Below are 7,032 nucleotides of genomic sequence, written 5' to 3'. Positions count from 1 at the left end.
GAAAGAGAAACCTCCACTTAAACCTATTTACTATCACAAACTCCATTTTTTCCTTTCATCTCTCGAGTATGTTTTTTCCCTTTGAAATCACTAAAAAATAAAACAAACTTCCTTTTTAATCTGAATTTCCCTCCCATAAAAAACACAATACAAAGGCGGCTAACATGTGAAGGTAGCATTTATCTTATCGCATTGGTATCAGCTCACTGTGACGTTGTCCTCTAGGAAGAGGAAGATATTGCATGAATGTCAATATTGCAATAAGATAAAGGCTTTTTTTTGTAAATGTAAACCACTGTATGTATGCATTCATTCAACGCAGTTCTGAAGTTCATACTTCCAGATTACCCTGTCTTAAATATTACACATTTCATTGGGGTGGGTTTTTTTGTTTTTCTTTTCCCTCCATTATACTTCTCTATGACTTTATGGAGAAAGCAAGACAACTCTTCTTTCTAGATTTGTTTTTTAACTTCTGGATCTCAGACTGTCCAGCTTCTATGAATATCCAGAAAGGTAAAAAGCATATGATATTTACATCTAAGTTATAATGTAAGCAAAGGTATTACTTGGAAGCATGGAGAACAAAATATTCACTGTGTTACAATATTTAGCAGCAGATATCAAAAAAGCTCCCCACATTCTATGACTGATTTTTGCTTCTAAAAGAAAAGCATCTCCTCTCCCCGTTTCAAGGAGAGAGAGGTTGTCAAAAACATTTCCAGCACCTGAGTGTAGGTCCACCCGTTGCTGTATCACGAAAATAGATTTTCTGAACCCCCCACTGAAAGATGGTAGCTCCTCCTTTGGAAAGGAAAAAGTAATTCTGCGGCAAAAATTTCAAAACCACCTAAGGCCCCTAAATCACTAAGTTCGTTTTCAAAAGGGACGTTGGCACTTAGGAGTTATGTCTGAGGTTATGTCTACACTGCACCGCAGTTTGGATTAGGAGGATACGAATGGCAGCGCCCACCCAAGTGCTGTGCTTAACTCCCCTGTGTGGGAATGTGTGGGCATGAATTAAAAGGTACTTAAGTTCTCGTTAACATTGTCTCTTCAAGCAGGACTACGTTAATACAAACTAGGTACCTTTTCGTTGCCTGCAGAGTCCATACAGGAATTGCAATGCAGCACTTTTATGCACACTGCAGATCACACCCCGGTAATCCGGGACAAGCCCTCAGTCCCATTGACTATCAATGAGAAATAGTCTCCAGATCTTCAAAGGTATTCAAGCCCCTAAACTCCCATTGATGAGTTATGCCTACCTCTGAGGATCTACACTGCGATTGCCTGCATCACTTTTGAAAATGGGACTTGCACTCGCAAGTCACTTAGGCCCTTTTGAAAATTTTACGACCCAATTCTTTTGAGTTAGGCAGTTTAAATTTACTCCAGTCCTCCCCAGGTGTACTGTTTCATTTGAATACATCTGCCATGCTATTTCACTACCAGCGGTGACCGTTCTATTTCACCAGGGAGACATGCCCTCTAGTGTAAAAAGCCCACACAAGGCCCAGTGGTCACTTAAGTCCTTGGAGTGGACAGGCACAGAAACACTCATGTGGAAACTGAACAAAATTTCCACTGCAATGAGGCAGAAACCATCACATCATCTTCTCCTGGTGGTTCCTTACCTCCCTGGACGGGGCTCTCCTCTCTGTATACGACTCTCCCAAAACATTGTTTGCATTGAGCCCAGCATTTGGATTGGGTTTCTCAAACTGCCTGACAGTTTATGCACTATGGACCCCGTCCAACAGCCTATTGGAGACAAGTGACATCATCCTGGGAAGAATGAGTGGGCATAGGGAAGAAAAACTGACCATGGAAGACCAAAGGGAATGAGATGTGGTGAGGGTGTCAAGAGACAAAAACACCCTTCAACACAACAGTGGGAGTGATCCTTCGAGGTTTTGATCCAATGCCCGTTGACTTGAACAGGAAGGGAAAATGAACAACTCCCTCTGATGGCCTTGGAACTATACCTAATTTGAAAACTCTTTGAATGACTCAATATTGTCTTAAATACACTTCGCCGTTCGACGTCTGAGCCAGCTCTAGTGGCAGTGGATTGTGGTGAAGTGTGGATGCTCTAACTTCACACCTGCTCTTAGCTGGTATGCTATTCTGTGACTTCTTGTTCCATGCAAGCTGATCACCAGAGGGGGTAAGGCTTCACAAGCAGATGAAGGTAGAGATGTTGCTGAGAGAGCAGTGTCCTGCATACCTAAAGGTGTGGGCAACTGGACATGGCACATAAAGTACTGGATGGGACCCTTAAAATGTTACCACATATAGATCCCCATAAGATTTAAGCCTGGCCCTGCGTTACATATATTTTCACAATTCATGTTATGGTAGGTCTTGTGTTCTCAGATGATGCACATCCATTTTCACTTATGCAAGTTTAAAGCATGAGCATAGTCCGAACGTTAGTACAACTTTAAGCCTTCCTTATCCATCTAGGTCATTTGACCACTTTATTGGAGTTGTTTATCTTAGGTAGCTTACATCTGAGCCTTTCCCTCGTCAAACATGAAATCTCAAATTATTGCAACTCACTCTCTTTGGACAACATGACATCTGATTTCCAAACGCACCGTGCAGATCATTTCTCTGCCGTTTTGTGAAGTTCAAAGCCTGTAAAAGAGAAAATTTGAGAAGTATAAAAATTCTGATGAGACTTTCGTGCAAAAATTACATGAATCATCCAAACTGCTAAACAAGGATGGGGACCTAGTGTGGGGGCGCGATGAGCGTGGGCATTATCTGCAGAACTTCTATCTATCAGAGACCCCCACTGTAAAATATTAATTGGGATATTTTATGTGTCGAGTGGCAGCTAAATTCCTGTTGAAAATACTAATACATAACATCCTGTCATGCTGACCAAAATTCTCTCATTGTTTTCATCTGTTGTCTCTTGTCCATTCTTGGATTGCAAGCTCCTTGGGGAAGAGACAGTCTTTTTATTCCGTGTTTGTACAACACCTAGCAATATGTGGTCCTGGTCTACCACTTGGACTCCTAGGTTCTACGATAGTACAAATAAGAACAATAATAATAAAGAATATTGATCTTTACCCACCTTCAGTGGGAGTATGGATCATGCAAGGAATGCAGCCTTGGGCTCTAACTGAGTATGCTATGGTATTGCATTTTCATCGTATGAAGTCTTCAGCGGTTACTGCCTTCAGGGCCAGATCTGCATGTATCGTAAGATCAGACCCATTAAAAAAAGATTATCAATGTGCAAGAATACTGTACAGCTCAAAGCAGCTCTGTGTGAAATGAAAAGGAGAAAACCCTGTTTGTAACAAATCTCTCTCCAAAATGTCACCCAGTATTTATGCACGATTTACAAGTACACTAACGATGTGTCCACTCCAAAGCAAGGAGATAGTTGTGAAATGCCCTACCACGGGGGACACTAGATTCAAGAACGAAAAGCTCCATAACAAAATGAGTTCCTTGGTCCAAGGTCTACCTACAGCCTTATTGATCATTTTAGTTGCAATTGTAATTAGAATGCAAATCAGTCTTCTTCAGTGACACAATGGTGACTATGAGTGCTACAAATTTGACCCTGACAGTCTCCATAGGATAGCACAAAATGCACTGCTTTTTGTACCCACCCTCGTGGCAGATTATATAAAGCTACATTATATGTTATTGAATGAAGTTTGCCTATTATCAGATGGCAGGACCTAAGGCAACTGTAGCAAAAAGCAGGCCTTTGATGTAGCTTCTGAATCAAGTGGGTAACCTGGAATATTCATATTGAAAGGAATCAGTTAAAGGAAATCTGCATCATTTTCTTTAGCATAGTTCAAAGAACTTTCTCTCTCTTGCTTCACTGATGCATCATGTAAGTGTGTTTTTCTTTATGTGTATACAATTATCTTTGAAACCTTTTTAAAAGTATGAATATGTACCTCAAATGTCAGTAAATACAGCCATGGAGCAGTAAAAGGTCTGTCTAGCACAAAAGGGCTATAATGTTCAGTGAAAATATATAAAGAGTAAAAGTAAATATACACTGAACAGAAAGGAAAGATAAGGAGGAACAGAACAAAATATGGAGGAGCAGACAAAAAAGAGAAGAGTAGAAGTGAAAATATATTTGGTTTGGTCCTGCTGTCATTGAAGTCACTGGGAGCGTTTGACTTCAATGGAATTGGAATCAAGGCCTTTATTTAACAACATAATTTTAGGAATATAAAAATGAATTAGTTCCCAGTAGTTTGCAATAAATACACTACTTCTCATATGGACCTGTTTAGTTAACAATCATGCTTAACAAAAATGTTAATGTTAACAAACATTTCTTTCATGAAAGCCTTCAAGTCCAATTTCCAGCACTTAAAATAATATTTGCATTTTACCATATTAGACACTGGTTGGATAATCCTCCCACAGCCTTGTTCACATGTAATAGGCACATTCAGAGTTAATGGATATTGCATGACTCGGTAATGTGGCCAATTTGATCTGGTATAGATACCCAATTTTCTCTTTTAAAACATTGGGATATCCCAAAACAGGTCTGATGGTTCCGTTTGAGTAAGTGCATTTTAACATAACTCTGTCACAACTTAAGTCAAAAACTAAAGTAAAAAAGGTGCTAATCAGGAACTGCTCTTCACTGAGGATGCTGCCCCCATAGCCCACAATGAAGATCTACTACAAGAACTCATGGACTCCCAGTTAAGTGCCTGTCAGGCATTTGCTGTCACCATCAGCATTAAGAAAATGGTTGTATTAGGATGGGGGATTCCAGAAGATCCTTCAATCACCTTAAATGCAAACCAGCTAGAAGTAGTCCAAAGTTCAGCTGTTTAGGTTCTACAGTGACCACCAACCTCTCACTGGATGGAGAACTAAATGTTGCACTGGAAAGGTTAAGCCCATTACTTCTTGTCCTATCTTCAGTACCTTGATCACATTCCTCTTTCTAAACAGCCCTTATCATATTTGGAGACATAAAAAGTTCCCCACCTCAGTCTTCTTTTCCCAAGACAAAATATGCCCAGTTTTTTAAACATTTCCTTATACATCAGGTTTTCTAAACCATTTATCATTTTTGTTGCTCTCCTTTGGACTCTGCAATTTGTCCACATCTTTGCTAGAGCGTGGTGCCCAGAACTGGACAGAGTTCTCCAACTGAGACCTCACCAATGCTGCGCAGAGCGAAACAATTACCTCCCTTGTCTTATATATGATACTCTTCTTAACGCCCCAAAATATCAGTGTTTTTCACAACTGCAAATGGACTTATATTAAATTTGTGATCTACTAGAATGCCTACATCCTCAGGGTCTGTGTATTATGTCACTGAAGAAAATCCACCTCCAAGGGCATTATCACATCTTGGGAGTTTTTCTCCCCCTCGCCCCCACCTCCGCTCCCCATCCCCCAGCTGTCAAATTCTTCCCAAAAAACAAGAGAACCTTGACAGGTAAATTCATCTTGGGTGTAGCTCCATACAAGTCAAGGCTCAGTATCAATAAATCAGTGCTCTGTCAGAAAAGCAATCGCACAGTTGTTTTTATCTGCTATTATCTATGAGTTTAATTGGACTACAAAAAGTAACTAAATTTTTAATGATAGCCAGATTCCTCCCCATGCCAGTCTGTCTTTTGACCTTCAGAAATTGAAAACAAATGAATAATTGAAAACAAAATCTTCGATCATCCAACTTTAGGCCTTTTTTGAAGCTCAGCTAACAGACCTCAATAGAACCTTCGTTTTCCCTAGTGGAAAAAAATGCCATAATTCTATTAATTCACATTTTTATGAAGTATTTAACCTATTTTCTTTAAAATTTACAAAAACACGTTCATCTGTTAATTTCCCTCCTTCCCATTTTTTTCCGTTTAAAAGTATGGCAAAACATAAGATCTTGAAGGACAAATTCTGCTGTGACTCAGACAGATCTAAATCTGAATTATGTCAATGAAGTTACTCCACAGTTATGTGGAGTAAATGAGATCATATTTTGGCCCTTGTGTATGTGGACTTCAATTGAGATACTCTTGAATTAGCCAAATGTTGTGCATCAGTAATGGATTTTGTTCAAGAATGATTTCTTATCACAGGAAACTGATTTTCTATACACAAGATAGAGACAAACGTGAAAGTTATGAAGCAATCACTATACTCTGTTAATTAGCCATCTTTGTACTGCGCTCAAGTTAGTTCATCCTTCCCAAAGAAGGTGTTGGATTGCTCTTTAAACAATGCCATAAATAGTGATATTCAATTTATAGATTTCCTTCTGCAAGTGCCACAGTGCTTAACAATGTAACAAAACACACCATAAACTACAAAATAAAATCCACAAGTACTGTAAATCAGAAGGCACCAGGCCAAATCCTGATAGAATTATGTAAATACTTTCATTGACTTGAAAGCAGGACTAAGCTTGTGAATATGGCAAGCAAGATTTGGCATAGCCAAGTGTGGCAAGGCACCTCCTCGGTCTCACCAGCCTCAGCTGCTTTTAGCCTCGGTGAGACAGGCTTGGGTAAACAGGGGAAGTCCGGTCCTTCTTTCCACCAGTCTTTTATGCTTGTTTTTCTCCCTTATGGGAGGGAATGCAGCCTCCCGTCCTAGTGAGGCTCACTGTCTTGCTGCTCCTAACCTACTGGCAGCAGGACTCCTTCTCTCTTCCCCCTCTTCTCCCAACAGGGGAGGGTTTAAAAAGGTCTCAGGCAGCCCTTAATTGGAATCAGCTGATCATAGAATCATAGAATCACAGAACTTAAGATCAGAAAGGACCATTATGATCATCTAGTCTGACCTCCCGCAAGATGCAGGCCACAAAAGCTGACCCACCCACTCCTGAAATAATTCTCTCCCTTGACTCAGCTGTTGAAGTCCCCAAATCCTGATTTAAAGACTTCAAGTAGCAGATAATCCTCCAGCGAGCGACCCCTGCCCCATGCTGCAGAGGAAGGCGAAAAACCTCCAGGGCCACTGCCAATCTACCCTGGAGGAAAATTCCTTCCCAACCCCAAATATGGCGAT

The 7,032-nt window shown here is 40.3% G+C and overlaps 1 long non-coding RNA gene across 1 annotated transcript; it reads right to left on the bottom strand.

Moving 5' to 3' along the window:
• Positions 1-2,522: 2,522 nt before the first annotated feature.
• Positions 2,523-6,715, bottom strand: LOC123373806. Its single transcript, XR_006580861.1, has 3 exons — positions 6,491-6,715; positions 3,092-3,208; positions 2,523-2,643 (listed from the first exon to the last, which is right to left on the bottom strand). It is a non-coding gene; the product is annotated as an uncharacterized LOC123373806 (long non-coding RNA).
• Positions 6,716-7,032: the final 317 nt, after the last annotated feature.

The sequence above is a fragment of the Mauremys mutica genome, chromosome 7, assembly GCF_020497125.1.
Source record: "Mauremys mutica isolate MM-2020 ecotype Southern chromosome 7, ASM2049712v1, whole genome shotgun sequence".
Taxonomy (NCBI): Eukaryota; Metazoa; Chordata; order Testudines; family Geoemydidae; genus Mauremys; species Mauremys mutica.
The sequence above is the reverse complement of the archived record's forward strand: the minus strand, read 5'-3'. Positions and strand labels throughout refer to the sequence as shown.